This window comes from Taudactylus pleione, unplaced genomic scaffold, assembly GCF_031769625.1.
Source record: "Taudactylus pleione unplaced genomic scaffold, aTauple2 ptg000390l, whole genome shotgun sequence".
NCBI lineage: Eukaryota > Metazoa > Chordata > Amphibia > Anura > Myobatrachidae > Taudactylus > Taudactylus pleione.
Genome location: NW_028284791.1, coordinates 1,163,237 through 1,185,517, shown reverse-complemented (window position 1 = coordinate 1,185,517; position 22,281 = coordinate 1,163,237). Strand labels below are relative to the sequence as shown.

At 40.4% G+C, this 22,281-nt stretch overlaps 1 pseudogene; it reads right to left on the bottom strand.

Annotated features, from left to right (window-relative positions):
- Positions 1–8,559: 8,559 nt before the first annotated feature.
- Positions 8,560–9,488, bottom strand: LOC148507619 (odorant receptor 131-2-like; annotated as a pseudogene).
- Between the last annotated feature and the right edge of the window lie 12,793 nt (positions 9,489–22,281).

Below are 22,281 nucleotides of genomic sequence, written 5' to 3'. Positions count from 1 at the left end.
ACGGTCTATAAGTTATTTGCGTGGTGATGTGTAGCTTATATGCGTTTAGTGCACCTAAGTATACTTAAAGGTGGAACTATGAGGCACCTCACTTACGTGGGTGAGGTATAATACCAGGCACCTATTCATTCCTTTATAGATAGTGCTGTATTCCTCAAGAACACACACCTGACTTACACGTATACAGTGTTGAAAGAAGCATAAAAAGGTATCTTTGGAACGAATTTCTAGTATCCATAAATCTCATATTTCCATCATATTTCAAATGGATGCGTACCCGTACTCACACTTTATGGTGTATGGTAAATCCCATCAAGGTATCTTTCAATTTTCACAAAGTCTCCAAAAAACTCTCAAGTAAAATTTGTGGGTTTTTATTCAAAAATATACAGTAAAAAATTGAAGCTTATTTCTAAGAGTCAATGTAGTGTTATAAGGAAAGGGGTAACAATCCCCTACAAAATTGCAACACAGTGCAATAGGATAGGTGCTTAGAACAGTGCCTTGAGGTATGCGCACAAACTGTGGTAGTGCAGGTGCTGGCTCCGGCACGATCACAGCGGTGGAATGCCAAATAAACGCAAAAATAAAAATAAAAGCACATACCTCTGTAGCAGTGTTAGTGCACCTATCCTTAGTGCTTCCAGGACCTGGTGTAAGTCAGGTGTGTGTTCTTGAGGAATACAGCACTATCTATAAAGGAATGAATAGGTGCCTGGTATTATACCTCACCCATGTAAGTGAGGTGCGTCATAGTTCCACCTTTAAGTATACTTAGGTGCACTAAACGCATATAAGTTACACATCACCACGCAAATAACTTATAGACCGTTTTGTATACTGGAACAAGTTGCAATATCTGGAGAATACATACACATAAACAACGTTGGGATACATACCTCAACATATTTATATTGCTTAAATTTTATTAGAAATTAATTTATCTTTTTTCGGAAGAGTCTACACAATTTCTTCTCCTCATATCATTTATTTCTATATAAACGAATACACCTTGATGGATGACTTCTGAGGATAATGAATACTAACAACGCCTGCAACGGAAGGAAGAACACTGCCCTACAATTTTTAGGATAAGTATTTTCCTGCATAATTCCCTTAGTTTCACGCACAGACAGCGCCCTTACTTCACCCTGCTGCATTTAGTGTTATACCCATACCATTTCACCTATAGGGATAGGCCATTAGGACGAGTAGGCAGAGGTCTGTTTGCAGCGCCATCACCTTCATTTATCTTGTTCTGGAGTACTCAGTGAATATGACTTATTTTTATTCTTATGCAAATGTATTGTTATATATGTTACTGATGACTTTGTTGTTTTGTCTTGTTTTGAACTGTTTGTACTGCTGTAATTTTGGAAACTTGTTCCTAATGAAAAAGTAATTGATTTAAAAAAAAATGCACAGTACACAGTGGCCCTGATTCTGAAAGAGCGCTTGCTCTGAATCTGGGCTTTTTTTTTTTTTGTGCGGCCCCCTGGCCGCTCGCATAGCTGTGGGTGACCACCCACAGCTATTGTGAGCGGCCAGGATGATGGTCGCGATGGTCAAGACTATCGCGACCATCGGGCTTGCAACGAGACCCTTGTGGTAGGGTCTCGTGGCCGCAAGCCCCAGAGAGCTTCTGGTGATGACACTGGTGATGTCAGTGGGGCCACCCACAAACGGCAGGCGTTCGCTTGGGACCGCCTCCGTTTGTGAAGCCACCCCCCCACGCCTACAAAATGGGGCGAGCTGTCAATCAACATCGACAGCTGCCCCTTTTGTAGTGAGCCACGGAGCGAGAGAATTTCTGTCTCGCTCCGGGGCTTGCGCACGTGCAGTGTGGCCGCTGCGTGTGCGCAGAGCACACCATCGACCCGCTCACGAGCTCTCAAGCGCTTCCGAGCGGGTCTGAATCAGGCCCAGAGTTTGAACTGAAGATGGGAGGGGCCTTGAGACATTTCTTAGTCTGGGTGAGCGCAATATATCAGTGGGTTCACTTGTGAAGCAAATAAAACAGAAAACAGAAAACTCCTTGTTTGGGGCACAGCTTTGTAACAATGATAATAATTAAAATATAACTTTATATTGATTTGCCCTTAAAATAAATACTGAGTATCAGATAGATCTATAATGATAATTATCTAAATATATTTAGAAAGTATATAGTAATATTTTTTTTTACAATACAAGAGGGATTATGATCCAGTGTGTGGTGAATATATATAGCGGGTAAATTAAGCATTGAACACATCAACATTTTTCTCAGTAAATATATTTGTAATGCAGCTATTGTAATGAAATTTGCACCAAATGTCAGCAACAACCCATGCAATCCACACATGCACAGAAATCAAACTATAGATATACATAAATAATGTGAATTGACACAGGGGAAAAGTATTGAACACGTCTACTAAAATGTATTTAATACTTTGTACAAAAACCTTTGTTTGTAATGATGCCTCCTGTATGGAGAACCTAGTCGCATGCATTGCTCAGGTGTGTCTTCAAATCTTAAAGGTTCCGTGGCCTCTTCTATGAACTCTGATCTTTAGTTCTTTCCATAGATTTTCAATTGGATTCAAGTCAGGTGATTGGCTGGGCCATTCTAGCAGCTTTATTTTCTTTCTCTGAAACCAACTGAGAGTGTCCTTGGCTGTGTGTTTGGGATCATTGTCTTGCTGAAATGTCCACCCTCATTTCATCTTCAGTATCCTGGTAGATGGCAGCAGATTTTTATCAAGAATGTCTCGGTACATTTTTCCATTCATCCTCGTTCAAGCATATGAAATATGCCAGTACCGTATGCTGAAAAACAGCCCCACACCATGATGTTCCTACCTCCAACCTTCACTGTTGGTATGGTGTTTTTGGGGTAATGCGCAGTGCCATTTCTCCTCCAAACATGGTGTGTATTATGGCATCCAAAGAGTTCAATTTTGGTCTCATCTGACCAGACTATATTCTCCCAGTATTTCACAGGCTTGTCCAAATGTTGTGCAGCAATCTTTAAACAAGCTTGAACATGCTTTTTCTTCAGCAATGGAGACTTGCGTGGTGAGCGTGCATACAGGCCATGGCGGTTGAGTGCATTACTTATTGTTTACTTTGAAACAATTATACTTGCTAATTTCAGGTCTTTCTGAAGCTCTCCACAAGTGGTCATTGGCTCTTGGACAACTCTTCTGATAATTATTTTCACTCCTCTGTCAGAAATCTTGCGAGGAGCACCTGGTCATGGTTGGTTTATGGTGAAATTATGTTTTTTTCACTTCCAGATTATGGCCCCAACAGTGCTCACTGGAATATTCATAAATTTAGAAATTTTCTATAACCAATACCATCAGCATGTTTTGCAACAATAAGGTTGTGAAGGTCTTGAGAGAGCTCTTTGCTCTTACCCATCATGAGATGTTTCTTGTGTGACACCTTGGTAATGAGACACCTTTTTAAAGGCCATCAGTTGGGACTGAACCAGCTTATATTAATTTGCACTGACAAGGGGCAGGATTGCTTTCTAATTACTGATAGATTTCAGCTGGTGTCTTGGCTTTCCATGCCTTTTTGCACCTCCCTTACTTCATGTGTTCAAAACTTTTTCCCTGTGTCATTTCACATTATTACACATAACTTAATTTATGGACATCTATGGTTTGATTTCTGTGCATGTGTGGATTGCATGGGTTGTTGCTAACATTTGGTAAAAATTTCATTACAATAGCTCCATCACAAATATATTTAATGAGAAAAATGTTTATGTGTTCAATACTATTTTACCCACTGTATATACACAAAACTTCAGGTCTTGTTGGATACAAGATAATAATTTAAATATAGGTCACTCACAAATAAAGAAAATCTTATATTCTAGTGCGATACATATTATCAGACAAAATAACAGCAATCTGGTGAAGTTTTGGCACAATTTTTAAACCAGGTGCCAGGAACCTTATAAATAAGGGGATGCTGTCAGGAAGCCGACGGTCGAAATGCCAACCGCCAGCTTCCCGACTGTCAAATCTCGGCAAGGTACTAATAACAGGCGTCAAAATACCGATGCCTGTCATACCGAACGAAGATAAGCCAGGTACCGTACATGGACAGCCACAGGGGTGAGGGTTAGGTTAGGGGCTCCAAGGGGGGACTTAGGTTGAGGCACCCCCTGGGAGGGTTAGGTTTAGGCTAGGGGAAGGGGGGGTTAAGGTTAGGCACCCCCGGGGGGAGGTTAGGGTTAGGCACCCCCCCAGGAGACTTAGGTTTAGGCTTCGGGGAAGGGGTGGTTATGTTTAGGCACTTAGAGGGGGTTAGGGTTAGGCACTAGGGGGGAGGTTAGGGTTAGGCATCCCTAAAGGAGGGTTAGGGTAGAGGGAAAGGTTATGGTACTTATCTAAATTAGCGATCGGGATCTTCACACCTGCCAGGCTTCCACTGTCAAGATTAGCAGCTGGCAGTATTACATACTGATTACTAAATAAGAATGGGCTGCAAGTAAGCAGACTGGTAGCTCCACAACAACATGTGGTGCAGCAGTTACGGTTGCAAAATTTGTATATTTGTTTGATACAAATAGGTAACAATGGTGTGAGCTCAAACATTTCCCTGTGGAGAAGCTAGGAGTGCCGGTATTTCATACCGTCTCATACCGGCACACTTCGACCACTGCCGCCACTTCTACATTTCCATTTCAACCACTGCCTGAGAACATATGGCTTAATCAGTTGTTGTTGTTTATGTATTATAAATATAATAATTGTTTATTTGTTTTTTTACTTTAGATTGGGAGCCTTTGTTCTCATTCCTATTGTCTCAATGTTGTGCTGTCATGCAAGTATTACTTACTCTGTAATTTGTCGCAAAAGATACAATTATAATTGAAAATAAATAAATACAGTAATAACAATAGTAATACTAAATGAATGACTTCATATGTCCAAGTTTCAATGTACAATGTAATTCTCAGCTTGCTACATTGATAAGCACCCAGGAGGCACAAACATCATATTAGTTGCAATTACATTTTCTTTGCATTCTGAATGATACAAGCCTAAATGTAATAGCCTGCATGCAGGGGGCAGTCACGTAATTTCTGCAATGTAGCCTCAATATATAAATCAAATCTTTTTAAAAGCAAAACTAACCTGGTCATGTGTTGCTATAAAACTCACCAGCTATGACATTTGGACCAGCCTTTATCTTACACCAAGTGGTGGGATTGAGCTGCAACAATGCAACGTGGTTAGGCACAAATGTATTTACTTTATAAAGCAGTGATAACCCCTTTCTCTAACTTTTTTCTGGGGAGAAAAGTATGATCATTTCTTCCTCCTATTTACAGCCAGTAACAAGAGACATACTTGTACCGCAACAATATACCTGATTTCTCTTGTGGTTTCTCTATTGCCGATAGTTTACTTGCAATTTATCAAGTGGCAGAAAGCCAAGTTCTCTTGTGATGGTGTTGCCCTATACCGCTCAGAGGCCGGAGAGGTCTACACTGGATCCCCTCCTGGTCAGGTACCAATGCTGGCCACACATATTGGATTAGGATTAGGCAGCCAATGAACTGGAGAAGCCACCACGTAGGAGCTGCAGTAGGGGGGAACTGCATTCTGTGTTACTGGGATTGGCAGTGATACAGTTTGCACCCACTGAGGCACCAATGATAAATAGACACATAAAGGGCCTATTTCAGAGATGGACACAGATGAGGTTGCGCATTTTGCTGTAGTCGCGTCTGCATTTTTTTGCTAATGCCACATCCAATTTTGTGCAGAGCACATGCACACATACCCAAGGAGAAAAGGCTTATGTTGGATTCCAAGTCAGTGGAGTATATGCTTGGATAATGCCAAGAAAGTAAAGGATACAGACTATGAGACATTACAAACAAAAACTTTTCAAATCCAGAGATGTGGTATTCCATGAAACAACACCACCTAATGTAAAGCTGGACATACTGACAGCTTGAAGTGTGTTTGAGGTAGAAACTGCCAGTGTGGAAACCAAATCACATAAAAGGAGTTCTATGAGAAACAAAAAAGAAAAATCTCCTAAGAGATATTATTAGTTTTTCAAATATCACTTTCTGTGAATCCCAAAATATCTATGGTGCAAACTTAAGCAACAACTAGTAGGAATGGAAATCAGCAATAGATAAGCAAAATTGCATCATATCATCTCAACAATACATGGACTGTTGTTAACAGGCCAAGTCACCAAAAGACAGTCAAGAACATGTGGGTCTATTGTAAAAAGTTAAACGCAGATGGAACCATTACCTGTGATAGAACCCATCTTGTCGCTAAAGGCTATACACAGAGTTCCAGGATTTACTACATTGAAATCTACTCACCTGTGGCAAGTTACAGTAGATTACGTTAAGTCTTTGCCTTATCTGCCATGCATGATTTGTTGCTGTACCAATCAGCTTTCTTAGATGGAGAGTTCATTGAAGAAATTTCTATGGAACCTCCTGAGCATTACAATGAGGACATGTTCCAAGAGGGAGAAGTCTGTTTATTGAAGAAAACATTGTATTGTCTAAAGCAAAGTGGTCGTTGTTGGTACATTAAGCTAGATGCTGCACTATTAGAGATGGACTTTCTATGTTTCAGAGACTGATCACAGTTTCTACCACAAGACAATAGGGCATCATTTGCACATTCATACTTCTACCCCTGTGTTTGAAAAATGACAGTTAGGAGCTGATTGGTTGACACTTTATCTCTCTCCAAGGTTTGATACATCTCTCCATGTTTAAGCATGAGTACTCTTTCACCATTTAATGTTTGTTATATTTGTATGTGATTTATTGGTAAACCATTAATAAAAGTTATGTTTTAATAGAAATGTTCCCTTTTGCCTACAAGGTTGTGTGAAGAACACAGGAGTGCTGTTTGCTTCTGCATCAATTTTCATTTATCTCTTTTGGTACAACATTCTTTTATGGTGGGAACCCCTATATAAATGTTTAGGAATAGGAATATGCACTAAAATAGCATGTATGAGTATTCTGTTTTTATTTATTACAACCTTCACCCAGCAGTGTGATGGGAAACTAAGGTCTGTACACTCCCAGTAGGGCTTCATGGTTGCACAGCAACCACAGGCAGACCCCTTTTCACAGCAGGAACACTGCCACACACCCTCACACATTTAGCCAAAAGCCCCTCCCCAACATTCAATGATGCTGCCCTCCCTGTGACATTTTTCTGGATCTGTCAAAGAGTAGGTGCACTACTGTGTGAATTTGGGACACAGATGTTGGGCATATTATGAACTTAAGGTACTGCTCTGAGGCATATTATGAATTGGGGACACTCATGTCGGGTATAATAACAATTGGGGGTGCAGATGTATAGCATATATATTGGGGCACTGTGATTTACTCAGCAAAGAACCCTTACCTAATTCATGGGAGGCTAACTGTGCAAAAAGTGTTATGGCCTACTCCTAGAAAAATAGTTTAGATGCCTCTGCAGTAGGGAAAATGGAGTCGCAGGAGACATGAAACGCAGGTACCCACAGATGTAAGATGGCATTGTTGGCACCCCCTAAGACCCGGCCCTGCTTGCGACAGTTTGTTGAATCCTGGAAAGTAATATATACTGTTTCAAGTTGATTTTAATGGTGAGTTGTCAAATGAGATTACCATTACTCACAGTACTGCACTAGTTGCACACCTCTCTCTTTATTTTCTATTGTTGCCTCTCTGCTGTCTACCAGGATGTCTGTCACTCATTTGGAGCAGAAGAAATTCACTGGAAGGGGCCTGGCTTTAAAAAGCTAATTTGTCACTTTTATTAGAATGATTGGCCTACACTTTTGAAGACTCCTGCAGTTGCTGTAGCCAGGCCAGCACAGGTAAACAAAAAAACTTGTGCAAGTCTGACTCTTCGAGCTTGTGACAGGGCTTGTTTATAAGAGGGGCAGATAGGTATGTATCCCAGGGGACCCCACACTGCAACAAATGTTGACCAGAACCTGGCCACTCTAGACTCTCCCTGGCCGGCTCCTAGCAGCATAACACAATACACTGACACCGAAGGACATGACAATTGCTGACTATGGAAGCCCTGTCTCCTTGCTTATATAATGCTGTGATTCACCGGTGCATGGGTAAGGGGGGGTCTAATGCCGTGAAGTGGTTGACCCCATCAGAAAACTGATGCAGCTGCGACAGGTAGTTGTGTGTATGATCTCTCAGTCCCTTCCTACCTCTCTAGTCACTGCGTAAGGCTGTGGCAATTTTATTAATGGGTCCCCCACAACTTAGTTGCCCCGGGACCCCCACAAACCTTAATCCATCCCTGGCTCACAATATTGTTCTCCTGCTGCATCTTCTATGAGTAACCATGGTTTTGTCTCTTTTGAAACCAAAATTGGTTTCTCTTCTACTTTAAACTGTTGCAATTATCTCTCATTATAGAATTTTCAGGGACACTTTCAGACAATTACAGATAAATATGTACTATTGATGAATGCTTTGTACATTGCTTTTTGTGTAATTTTTATTAACTTTAAAAAGAAACAAATTGTGTAGACATCAACAGCATGCTATTCAACATTGACTCCACAAGGTTTGGCTGAGTACAACTGTTTAATATATTTGCTAACTACGCTGTCTCTTATTCCATAAATTAAAGGCACCGGGGCAGACATGTAAGGAAAAAAAAGTTGACTATGGGTAAGAAGCTGATATATGCGCTGAAGTGTGTCTCCACAAATGGGCTAGTTAAAGACATAATACACAACAGGAACTGAAATGCATGGAGCATAACAGTTTTAACAGCTTTGGAGGCAGAATTGCTGGATGAGCTCAAGGACTTGGCAACATACATCACTCTGACATAAGTGAACACAATTATGAGTCCCACCAGAATTAGGCTACTGATGAGGGTGATGGATGTTATGGCAGTTTGCCCGGGTGTCACTGTTAAGGAGTCCTGGTTACATTTCACATAACGAGAAAAAAATGTCTTCTCAGCCAAAGTGATCAGGATGATGAAATCGACTATGTTAGGTAACAGACTAATTATCCATATGATGGCAATGGCGTACGTAGTACTCTGCGACGTACAAAGCGTTGCATGTCTCAGTGGGAAACAAACGGCTGCATAGCGTTCCAGGGCCATGGCCGCCAAATTGTAGGGTGTAGTCATAAATGTAGCTGTCACCAGAGTGATTAATGCATAACAAATGGGCACAGGGAGGTAGACCAAAAAAAATAAAAATATTACTAGAATAAGTCCTGCAGTAATATATATTGTGTCATTAATCAACATGTGAGCAAAGAGGACGTATCGGGCTTTGTCCCGGACATGAGGGCTGGTGAAGAAAGCATGTAGTATTAGCGAGATGAAGTAGAGGAAGCCGCAGAAGCAAATTATGATCAAGACTTCAAAGATTATTCTCATGATCCCATCTGTTCTAGTACTGAAAATGAAGTGTTCGGTCAAATTAAAGTAGGAAGCCGATGAATTCATTGTTTACTGTCAGGCATTTTTCTTACTCACAGCATAAGCTGTAGAAAAAGATAAAATAAATAAATAAATACTGTATAAGCTCCGGACATTTATTCAGTATTGAAATTGCCCTCGGATGCAGACTCAATGGCCTCGGCATGTTAGTTGTGGTGGACATTATGAGTAACCTTAGGGTTACTCAGATGTCCAATGGTTGTCCTGATGGTCACAATGTTTTCCCAATGCTGCATCTTCAGACAAGTAGCAGATCTGAGTATCTGATGGTGGGCATCTCTTTGCAGGAGATGGCACCTGCAGCATTAACATAACTACTCAGATCTGCTGCAGCACTGACCAAAGTTGCAGCACTGATCCCAGCTCTGAATTACACATTAGCATTTAGGTTTCTAGAGAATCAGACAAAACCAAATTTTGGGTTTCCCTGTAGATCCAAGTCCCAGATTGGGTCCTCCTGCCAACTTTTGTTCTCAAAATGAGGCAAAACATACAGTACTTTTCCTGGAAAAGTCAGATCTGAGTTTATGAGAGGAAACATATATTGCTGTACTTGCTGGGTGTTGCAACCCCGTCAACTGCAGTCCAAAAAAAAATTTTTTTTTGGTAGTTTGAAAAAAATCTCAATTGTTTTAAATAAATGTAGACATTTAAAGGCAAGAATGTGAATTTTTAAGAGGCAACATATATTACTGTACTTACTGGATGTTGCAAACCTGTGAGCTGCAGTCCAAAAAGATGAAAAGCAAAAAAAAAAACGTTTTTCTTCTTGCGGTTTGAAAAAAATTCTCAAGTGTTTTAATTCATTTAGACATTTATAGGCAAGACTGCACTTTCGAGAGGTATATTACTGTGCTTATTGTGATTTGTGACCATTTCAACTGCAACCCAAAGTAAAAGTAGGGAAAAAATGTTGTTTAAAAAAATTCTCAAGTGTTTAAATTCAATTTAGATAGTGTATTTAAAGGGAAGACTGTGTATTTTTTAGCAGCATCATATTCTAATGTACTTGCTGGGTATTGAGGCCATGTCAGCGACACCGAAAATATTTTTATTTTAAAAATAATTCTCATGTCTTTTAATAAAACTGCATGGTAAATATAAGCCTTTCATTTAACTATCTTCTGTAACCTCATATGTAGCACTTTCTCACTCTGAGTCTAAATGTGTCAATCAATCTTAATCAAATAACATCAACGTGCTTTCCATCATCAAAATCCACATATTTATCATCCGTAGGATTTCAACTTCAACTGAAGTTGAAACCCTATGGATAATAATTATGGGGATTTTGCAGTTGGTAAGCATGTCAATGTTAATTGATTAAGATTGGTTTTAAATTGATATAAATCGACTTTTAGTAAAGTAACCTCTAAGCGTGTCCTTGAGTGCTATGTGTTAGTCTGACATTTCTGATTCTGAGATGATATGAAATCCTCCTTCCACCATTTCTGAACCCTCTGCAAATGTAAGGATGAGTAGTAATAAAAGTAATGATGATGATGGTTTAGATATAGAAATTGAGGATGCTACATTGGAAGTTCCCAGGATAAGGGGAATAATTGTCTATCTAATGTGGATGATGAAGATGAATGTGTTGGACAAGATAAAGTTGATAAAATTCAGAAGAAATATGTTGTTTGTGTTAAGGTAAATCAGCCACCAGTGGCAGCACTTGTTGCAAGCATTAAGAAGTGCATTGTCATGCCTGGTCAAAAGACCAAAATTGGCACCTCTGCCATGTGGACATTTTTTTATACAATCCTGAAAACATCTGTCAAACCATCTATACTGTTTTGTAGCATCCAAGAAAGTAGAGGTAGAGTCAATAACCATCTAGGCACCTCCTGCATGTTACATCACTTGCAGTGAGTTAATTCAACTTGTTTATCAAAATCTGGACTGCTTGAATATAATAACAAGCAGTCCAGCATCAGCTAACAGCAGCATGGATAAATACCAGCACATGCAATCTCCACCAAGAAACCTTCATCATCAACTTCCTCATAAGCTGTTGGAGGTAGACCTACATCCAATTTGAAAAAGGCAAATTCTAGGCTGCTGGGGGTGTGTCTTCATCACAGAGGGGGACCAAGAAAACTAGTAGTTTTAACCAACAATTGTCTATGAAACAATTATTTGCAAGAGGAACAAAGTATGAATCTACCATTCTGTTGCACAGCCATGACGGCTATGTTAGCATTATATTTGCATCTAATATCTGCCATCAATGCTTCTAGGTTTAGCAGATAAGTTGAGCAACGTGTCCATGCAACCAAATTCCATTTCAATTCTATTTTACCAGAATAGCAATTCCTCACCTGTATGGGACATCAGACAGAAAGTTATTTTTTGCCTAGAAAATGCCATTGTACCAACTATCCACTTAACCACACTAGCTTCACTAAGAAACATACCATTGGCAGTCTGTTTAAAAACTTAGGGATGCGATAAAAAAGTTTACCCCACTAAGACTTTCCACAAGTAACACCGTATGAGCAATACAATTGGGTGAATTTCAACACTTAACATGGTTTGCACACACAATAGATTTCTTAAAAGATTAAAGATTCATGCAGTAAATGCTGTTTGTGTCTTGTAAACTTTCTGGGCATTTTTGGCATTCAGCAAATGCATGTAGATGGTTACAGCAGCTGCAAGAACAGTTCTATTTACCATGCCACCAACTGAATCAAGAGGTAGTAACTAGGTGGAATTCAACTCTTTATATGCTTCAGTGACTGGAAGTTCAGCAACAATCCATCATGATGTACATATCAAGTCATGAAAAAGGGAGATGTGGGACATGTTACTACCTTACTGCAGCACTCTGGAGAATACTCTTAGTTTTATGCAAGCTACTGAATCCATTTTAAATTGTAATTTGTGAAGTGAGTTCAGACACTGTCAGAGTCAGGTCTTATCCTTAATTAAAATAATGGAAAAGCAGCTAGAAAAGCTGAAGGGGATGAATCAAACTGGTTAAGATAAGTATGTTGGACTTGTAAATCAAGTTATTTATTTTACTTCACCAGGATAAAAGGCTTTGCCACATCTTGAAAATGGATCACTATATTTTGACAACCATGCTTGATCCTAGGTATAAGTCATATGTAATGTATTTCTTTTCAACTGACACAGATCAAGAACAGAGATGCAAAGAGCTACTTGTAAGCAAATTGTCAGCTGAAGGGGCATAACATCTTCTGCTTCAGTTTTTCCAGCAATTGCTACTACCAATAAAACTTATCTTGTTCAAGAGACTCTTTGATCAACTCGGCACATTAGAGAGAAACATTATGACATCTGGTCAGGCTTAAAAGAATTGCCCACAAACTGTATATTGACTTCTCTGTCATCACTCAATTTCATACAGTAGGTATCAATAGAATGGTGGAGGATTACTTTAATGATAATGTACAATTTAGCATTTTCCACAATCCCTTTGAATACTGGTAGGAAATAAAGGCAAATTGGAGCCTCTTGTATCCACCTTCTATGGTGTACTTAAGTGGCCCAGCCTCCAGTGTGTACTCAGAAAGAGTGTTTAGCACATCCGGGAACCTTGTGAGCGATTGGCGTAGGAGGCTACTTCCAAGAATGTCGAAAAGCTGATGTTGCTCAAAGGGAACAACAAATTCCATGAGGAATACTCTTGTTGTGTCACATCTCAGGGTTGGTTTTGGGTTGGAACAGGCGTGGAAAACTGAAAAGGATATTTGAGAGGTGTGGATGAACTTGGGTGGTTTGAGCCAGGACCTCCTCATGTATAGATGTGAGGAGGTAGAGATACAGCAGAGAATGATGGGCCCAAAGGTGAGAACAGGAATAGAAAGTCTTTATTGAACAGCAGGTTGGAATAGAACTGAATATATAATACTGAATAAATGAGCAGAATCAGATTGGGACCGATGATGCTAGATTGAGAGCTGGATTGATTTGAGACCAATGTTAAGAACTTGATGGAATTGAATCCAATATTAATGAATTGACAAACTTGATCGGTTGGGACCAAATTTGATTAATTGAAGAACTTAATTGATAAGAGTCCGATGTTGAAGAGTTGATTAACTTGATTAATTGGGACCAATGTTGATGAATTGATGATCTTTATCGTTTGGGACTGATGTTGATGAATTGATTAACTTTATCAGTTGGGACCGAAGTTGATGAATTGATAAAGTTGATCAGTTGGGACCGATGTTGATGAATTGGGGAACTTAATTAATAAGAGTCCGATGTTGGCAGCATTAGATGAAACTGATGGTTGGAGGTATCGGCTACAACCGATGATTGCTGTAAGAACACGTCTCAGTGGTAAAACCAAACTGGTGAGCAAGATTGTATAGATGTTATGATTCCTGAAGAGAATCGACAGTGTTAATGTAGAGCCAACTGATGACAGCCTTGAGAGCTGGAATGTATTGTACTAGTTGTGGCCAAGGGTTAAGGATTTGGTTGCAGCCGTTGGGCTGTCAAAAATGCCTTGGGGCTGGTTTACTTTGACCAGTTGTGCTGAGGGCAAGAGGTGTGATGCAGCTTGTGGGCTGTAGGAGCAGCTTTGAGGGCTGGTTGTGGCCTGTATAGTCATGCCCAAGGGACTGGTGATGTGAAGCAGCCTTGGGCTGTTGGAGCAGGCTTGGAGGCTGATGGTGGCCTTTATAGTCGTGGCCAAGGGACTGATAGTGTGAAGCAGCCTTTGGGCTGTTGCAGCAGCCTTGAGGGTTGATAGTGACCTGGGACCCCAGGACCATTGCAGCCTTTGGGCTGATGAGACTCAGGTGAGGTATGCAACAAGAACATGGGGCTGCTACCAGTGCCGCCCAGATGACACTGGCAATGGTGTGCTTAATAGCGCACCTGGAATGCTGAGTTGCTACCAGTGCCGCCGGGATGACACTGGTGACAGTGTGCTGGGTTACGCACCTGGAACACAGAGTAGCTACCAGTGCAGCCGGGATGACACTGACGACGGTGTGCTAGATTTCGCACCTGGAACACCAAACTGCGACTGGTGCCGCCGGGTTATGACACAAGTCACTGGATGGTGACAGACACTTCTGGGGTAGGAAGTGCTCCATGCTGCCAAGATGGTACAAGCAGCACATGAGAACGAGATGCAGGTGGAGCCACCTGGATGGAATAAACGGCACACATGAAACACAGCTAGACTGACTCAGGAACTGGACTGACAAGCAGGAGACAGGAACTGGAAGTATGAAAAACTGTATCACTGGCATGGAGTGAAGGGCTGACTGGAATTTAACAGAGACAGAGCCCAATCAGAGCAAGTCTCCCTTAATGACAGACTACTGTGCACCTGGGCTGTGCACAGACAGGAGAATCAATTAGTGCGCCTGATACTGCACACAGACAGGCAGTAATTAGTGCAGTGCCTCAGTAGCAACTAAGGCTGGAACTCCAAGCAATATGATCTGCTTAACTGCATATCCTAGCAATGGAAGACTTTTTTTTACCAGATCTAGAACTGGATATAAAGGACTGGGGACCTCATTCAGAGTCGGTCGTAGTGGCCGCACGGTCGTACGGGCTACGGCCACAAAATCCTAAACGGAAGCGATCGTACGGCTGGTCAATCGTAAACAAAGTGACGCCCATTCGTTAGCACTGCACCTCTTCTAGCTAATGACTGATGTGATCAAACGAACGAGACAGTCATAGTCAGGCACTGTCAGTCGCTGTATGCTAATTATGTTGTGATGGTTGCGGCTGTATGTGTTGTACTAATGGTCACATGTCATGTTTACATGGACTATCAAACAGCTTGTTATTAGCTTGTTGTCAATTATCTAATTAAGAGTGTTTAACTCTTGCTGTTCTTTTTATTCAGTTTTTTTACTGTCAATAAACTTTATTGTTTTTTTTGTGGTGGTTTTCCCCGTTCTCGTTTTTTTTTAAAATTCCAAAACAAAGTAATGTTTATTATCTGTGAATGTACTGTTGCTAATTGTGTTAACTTTAAAAATGCATGTGCATTTTGCGTTAGGATCATTTGCACTCTTATGTTTGCAATTGCACACTGCATGTTTTATCCAATCAAATCTGTCCTTATTTTTCAGGTCACATGATTAAAGGATTGGCCAATAGTGTTTTTTTTTTAGGAAACTGAGTAAATATTTTAGCGAATCATCTTTATTTTACGCCATGTATATTTCATGTTTTCTGTAAAATTGGCCATTGCCATCATGAGAGCCGCGGCCTTTACCCGTCGGGAATTGAGCATCCTGGTTAATATCCTGGACAGGCAGCTTACAAACGCCCAGCCTCCCATTTCCAACCGCTTAAAGCATGCGGCCTATGCAGAGGTGAGGAGAGCCCTTCACCGTGCGGGATTTCGGCGCAATATAGCGCTGCGCAACTAGAGAGGCGGTGGTCCGATTTGCGCCGTCAGTCGCCAGTCCTTTTGGCTAATTTGCTGGCGCGATTACGCAGATGTAAGTATGCGTTTGTATAAATGTTAAAATTAGTGGACTATTAAAAATGTCTGTTCATTTTCCAATTCTTTTATTAAAGTGTACTTGTTGTGTGTAGCCGAAAGTGAAAACTAAATTTAGTTTTTTTTATTATCTTTAACTTTTAGAACAACAGCAGAGACAGAGAAGGACCCGCAGATTTGGACGCAATGCAGGTCCCAACCTGCAGCCCTCCCCCTCACCTTCCCCATCCGCTCAACCCAGCCCACCCTCCCCACCACCATACACCCCCAGTAACCCTCCCTCCCTCTTCCAAAACTCCCCTAGTATTCCTCCCTCCCCTACCCACTCATCCCAAATCACCACTCCCGTGCCAGAGTCCTCAACCCAAATATCCCCTCCCTTGGATTTTGTTCAGTCCATTTCCCCTCCCACCATTCCACCAACTCCATCTTATTCGCCATCTACATCTCCAGCACCATCTCCATCGGGTGCTTCCTTGCCAGGCTCTGATGGTATGTGTTTTTTAATATTATGTTTTTTGCCTTTTTTTTTGGAGTGTTGTTGTTATCCATGTTTTTTTTAAAATATTTTGGCTGTGTGTTTGTTTTCATTTTTACAGTATGGGTGTCATAATCATTGCGCAGTAATCCTGTTACTCAATATTTTGTGGTTATGTTTTGTGCATGGGCCCTTTTTTTTTGAGGTGCACAAAAATGTATGCCTTTTGGGGTTTACAAAATGCTTTTTTTTGGTGCAAACATTGATTACATTTTGATTTGTATTTTAGATTTAAATAAAACATGTCACAGAACTTGGGAAGGTGATAGGAACCAGACTAACCTTGTTAATATTGTGTACATTGTGTTTAAAATGTACTAAGATGTAACTTCATTAGGAAAAGTGATGTTAGCCATAGCAAACAAACACATTGTAGTTTTGGATTATCAAGAACATTCTAGAAGTGAATCTGTGCAGTGTGTTTTAAGGATATGGCCATCATGACTTAAGAATACACCTCCCAGTTGTTTATAAATCATCCTAGGGTATTTTTTATTATGCCACATAGGGTTTCAAAGTGTTTTTACACCATAAAAGTTTCTACATAATAATAATGTTGTGTGGAGTAAACTTTAGAACACACCCTAACATCATTGTGTCTACCCACTGTTTGGGACATTGAATAATGTTTAATGTTAAAATGTGGGTCATTTTTTAGATGTTTTTAACCTATAAATAAATGTTTCTGTCCACATATCTAACCAACATACTTGTTGGAATATGTGAGGAGCTCACTCGAACAAGTGGCCATCTATTGGAGGTCTACTGCTGCCTACAGCGGATTGTGTGGAGTCTGGAGCGGTTTTAGTTTTTTTTCCCTTTGTACATTTAAAAATGTTTAAATTTCCAGTAAAGTTTTTGTTCTAAAAACATTTGTCCTCTTTTTTCATAAAAATTAATGGTGTAATTCTGCATTTAAAATACTTTGTGAACAAAGCTGGGTGCCTTTCCATAATGTAACTAATACAAAAATGTTTATTTTAACCTTAAGAACATTTGCAGTAATGTTTTTTTTTGTTTTTTGTTTGGGGTTGCCCTACATTATCCACCTCAAAATGGGTTTCAAAATAGATTTACACCAAACCTTTTTTCTTGGTAAAACATTTATTAAATAACAAACATGTTGACAACATCCTTTTAATTGTAAAAAGCATTTCATCACAGAATCACAAAAAAAATGGCCTCAGGTTTTTCACAAATAAAATATCTTGCTTAGTCAGACATAAACAACAAAAGCAAAACTCAAACATAATATTTCTTTTTTAACAGACAAAATAAAAATAAAGAATCAAAATTAACCAAACATGTGGTGGTATATCCGGAAAAATTATGTTAGTTGTCCAAAAACAGTACAGGGTATTGCCAATGTGTTCCATTAGATTTTCAGTTTCGGAAAGTGTTCTGATTTATGAGAAAAAAAAATTAGGTTCACCTTAAAATACATTTGCTCTAAGTGTAAAATTAAAAATAAAGTTAAAAATTATTACCTAAAAAATCTTGAAACCACAGAATCGCTCTGCCCCCCCCCCCAACAGCATCACAACACCTTCCTCCGTGGGGCCATCCTCTGGCAAGGCATCCTCTGGCTGCATGGGTACTCGAATCCTACACAGGACCACAATGCGAGAAACCATATCCGGCATGTACATGAGTGCACCACCAGAGTGATGGAGACACCAGAACCGGCCCTTTAAAAGGCCGATACAGTGCTCCACCACCTGCCTGGTGGCAGTAAACGTGGCCTTATATTGAGTTTGTGGCCCTGGTGTGGGATTCAAATAAGGAGTCAGCAGCCAGGGCGTGCAAGGATATTCACTGTCACCTGATGGAAATGGGACACCAAAAGATCCATAAATTGTCAATGAAAACATGTTTACACTATTACTATAGCTACATACTGGATTTATACTTACCAAGAAGCCACGCATCACCAGCTTGCAGTGTGCTTAATTTTGGCCAAATCCCTGAATGCTGGATCATGTATGCATCATGGCTGCAGCATGAAAATTTGGCATTCACGGAGAGGATCTGGAGGGAGGCATCACATAGCACCATTACATTTAGTGAATGGAAATGTTTACGGTTCCTATAGATTTGTTCCCTGCATGCAGCGGGCTGAAGTGCTATGTGAGTGCCATCCACTACCCCTATGACGTGTGGAAAGCCTGCAATCTCAAAAAACTTCTGCTTTACCACATCAAGGGCTTCCGTATCCAAAGGCATACTAATAAAATGTGCTATATGATTGAAGAATGCATCTAGCACACGCCTCAGCATCCGTGAAAATGAGGGCTGGGAGAGGCCACCCACCAGCCCCACAGTGGTTTGGAAGGACCCTGAGGCGCAGAAATGTAACACCGCCAACAACTGAGTAAGTGGTGTGATTGCTGTAGGAATGTTAATCTGACTTTCTAGATCATTCTTTATTATTGAAAGAGTGTCTAGGATAATATTTGGAGGCAGGTGATAAGTGGTTACAACCACATCATCAGGCATTCCAAAAAGGGTGACACGTGTTCTATATATCTTGGCCCTTGAACACCTCCTATGCCTACACCCAGGAGGAGGCTGAGGAAGGTTGGTGGGGGGCAACATGGCCATTATTAGCTGGCCCACATCACTCTGTAAAGTTTGAATTTAAAAAAATAATTGTTGTTGAGAAAGAATTTTCAATATTTTTCAAAAAATATTTAGCTTAGTAATAATGGTGCATATTCTTACAGGGTCGGGCTCTGCCATCTTCGGGAACCCCTACAGGTGTTGTTTGTGTACGGGTTTTTATTTTATGGAAGAAAAAGAAATTAATATGTAGAAAAAAAAACACGTCTATTACTACTATTATTGTTAAAACAATCCTTGACTTTGAAATTGGGCAATATTAAAAATTTAAAACATAATTATTGTTTTATCAATAAAAACCATAAATGCATTATTAAATGTAAAAAAGACAGCATAAAACACTTCATTATTAAATACAACAAACTATTAGGTTTTTAAAAATAGACACTTACCTGAATCCAGTACAAACTGGACTGTTAAACACCTAAAACAAAACAATAGAACATGACAATAATTGTTTGAATAATGTCCTTCTTTTGTTTTAAATTCAACAAAAAAAACAGCTTGCAGTAGGCTGGCACACTTACTGGAGTCTGCAAAGAACGTTGTTATTTTGTTCCTCCAAAAACACGTCCACCCAAACACACAAAGTAACAGGGTTTGTTAAATTTATGGTCAAACAAAAATTAAAAAATAGCCCACCCCCCCAAAAAAAATAAAAAAAATAATGGAACCCCAAAAAAACACAAAAAAAAGGAAAAGCAAAAAAAACAAATAAAAAACCCACCACCCAAATTGAATAAAAAAAAGGAAAAAAAAAAAAGCACCACTCAAACAACACACACAAGCACCACTCAAACAACACACACAAGCACAACTCAAACAACCCACACAAGCACCACTCAAACAACCCACACAAGCACCACTCAAACAACACACACAAGCACCACTCAAACAACACACACAAGCACCACTCAAACAACACACACATGCACCACTTAAACAACCCACACAAGCACCACTCAAACAACACACACAAACACCACTCAAACAACACACACAAGTACCACTCAAATAACACACACAAGCACCACTCAAACAACCCACACAAGCACTACTCAAACAACACACATAAGCACCACTCAAACAACACACATAAGCACCACTCAAAGAACTCCAAACACTGTAAACACTAGCAATCCCTTCCTGCACCACAAATCACTCCAACTACAACCCACAAGTAAGGGAACATTTGGCTTTGCCTTAAATAAGGCCAAAAAAAACACAATGATTGAATAATGCAGGCAAGGTGTGCATTGTACATAGGCAAATAGGGATGCATGGGTAACCAAACCAGGGATGCGCTCACATGTCGGACAACCCACGCAGTGATTACGGAATGCAGGCAAGGTGTGCATTGTTTGTAGGCAAATAGGGATGCACGGGTAACCAATCCAGGGATGCGCTCACATCTATAAAATAGTCATCAAAAGCACTATTCTTCATGCTCTCTCACAAGTTTTGAAAATGGCAAGCGAGGAGCATGGTGGGCAGAGGACAAATGAGGCTGGTAAGTGTTAAACACATTTTTAAAAAAGCACAATAACAGTTCATATCTTCCAAAAATGCATTTTTTAAATTATCAAAATTAAAAAATATTGTAGGTGCTGGGAATCCACTACCACCACCAGAGGAGGAGGAGGCGGGGCCAAGCAGGCCAAGGCCCAGAAATCCACCGTTTTCATGGCTAGAGCTTGAGACATTGGTGACCATGACAATGGATAACCTTGTCCATGCCCCAAGAAATATGGGGGCTGGAGCCAAAGACAGGATTTGGGAGGAGATATCCAGGGCTGTTAATGCTGTGGGGACAACCCACAGAACCATGAAAGCCGTCAAAAAAAGGTAAAAAAATGATATTGTGAGTGTACTGAAGTCAAAAGCCAGATCTTAATTAAATAAACTAACCCTTAAAAAATGCCAAATCACATTGTCAGATGGACGGATTTCAAATACCAGCTGAAGAGGAAGCTACGGAGTAGGGTGGACCATGCTGCGGGGACAGGTGGTGGTCTCATCCCTGAGGAGCTGACCTTGACGAGGTTGGAGATGTTGGCTCAGATAGTTGACGTGTCCACTATGGACACTGACATGGCCGACTTCAATGCTCCACATGTGCAAGAATGTAAATATTTTTGGGACTCAAAGTATAAAGCTAAAACGTGTATGCGTTTTGTTTTTTTCCAGACTCAGAGGAGGTAGTGCCTGCTCCTGAGGTCAGGTCTGGGTCCAGCACAGATGGAGACTCTGCAGGGGAGGATCCAAGTACTCCATCTGGGGACCCTGTGGAGTCTACTCCAAGGCAACCATCGGAACGAGCAGTGCCTCTCCTCACCAGGTTGGTCTCCCAAACTCAGGAGAACAGATGTGTTCTTCTGAGGATGGAGACCACTCTGGTGAGGATGGCGGTGGCCCTGGAGACCATTGCTGGGGCCATAGATCGTTGGGCCAATACCCAGGAGCAGGCAAACCCACCTGCCATGATGGAGCGAGACTCCCTCCCAGGACCACAACCTCTGGCAGCCCAACAGCCACCCCCGCAAGTATGGAGAGCCCTATACCTAGGCCTGAGGAAATACCATCTACCTCTGGACAGTCCAGTCAGCGGGTTACATGCCAGTCGGCTGTCCATAGCTTACCTCTTCCTCCGAGCCAGCCCAAATGATGCAAGTAGCCCTGGATATCTCCTCCCTTACCTCTTGTCCAGTCCCCATATTTCTTGTCACCAATGTCTCATGCTCTTTTTTTTTATTTTAGTTTAATTTTAGAATTGTGTTTTTTATTTTTCATTTTTATTTATAGGCAAATGTCTCCCTAACAATTGTAACTAAAATTGTGATTAAAGGCTAATTTCCAAAAAAAAAAAATGTTATTTACAAAATTTCTATATTTAACTATATCAATGTATACATGGTTTAAAAAGTATTGTATCTGAAAAGGCTGCTACGCAAAACACAATGCTATATGTTTTAAAAAATGCCCCCCAAAAAATAAGTTAAAATAGCACTAAAAAATAGTTGTGTTACGAATTCCCTAATTCACACGCAAGTGAAATCATTTACAAGGTAATTAGCAGTGTTAATAGTTACAATGCACCAATCTTAGCTGCTTTGTTTGTGTGGTTCCAATTAGAAACATCACAAGTAACATCAGATTAACGATTGTACTGTTGTGTCTTACGGACG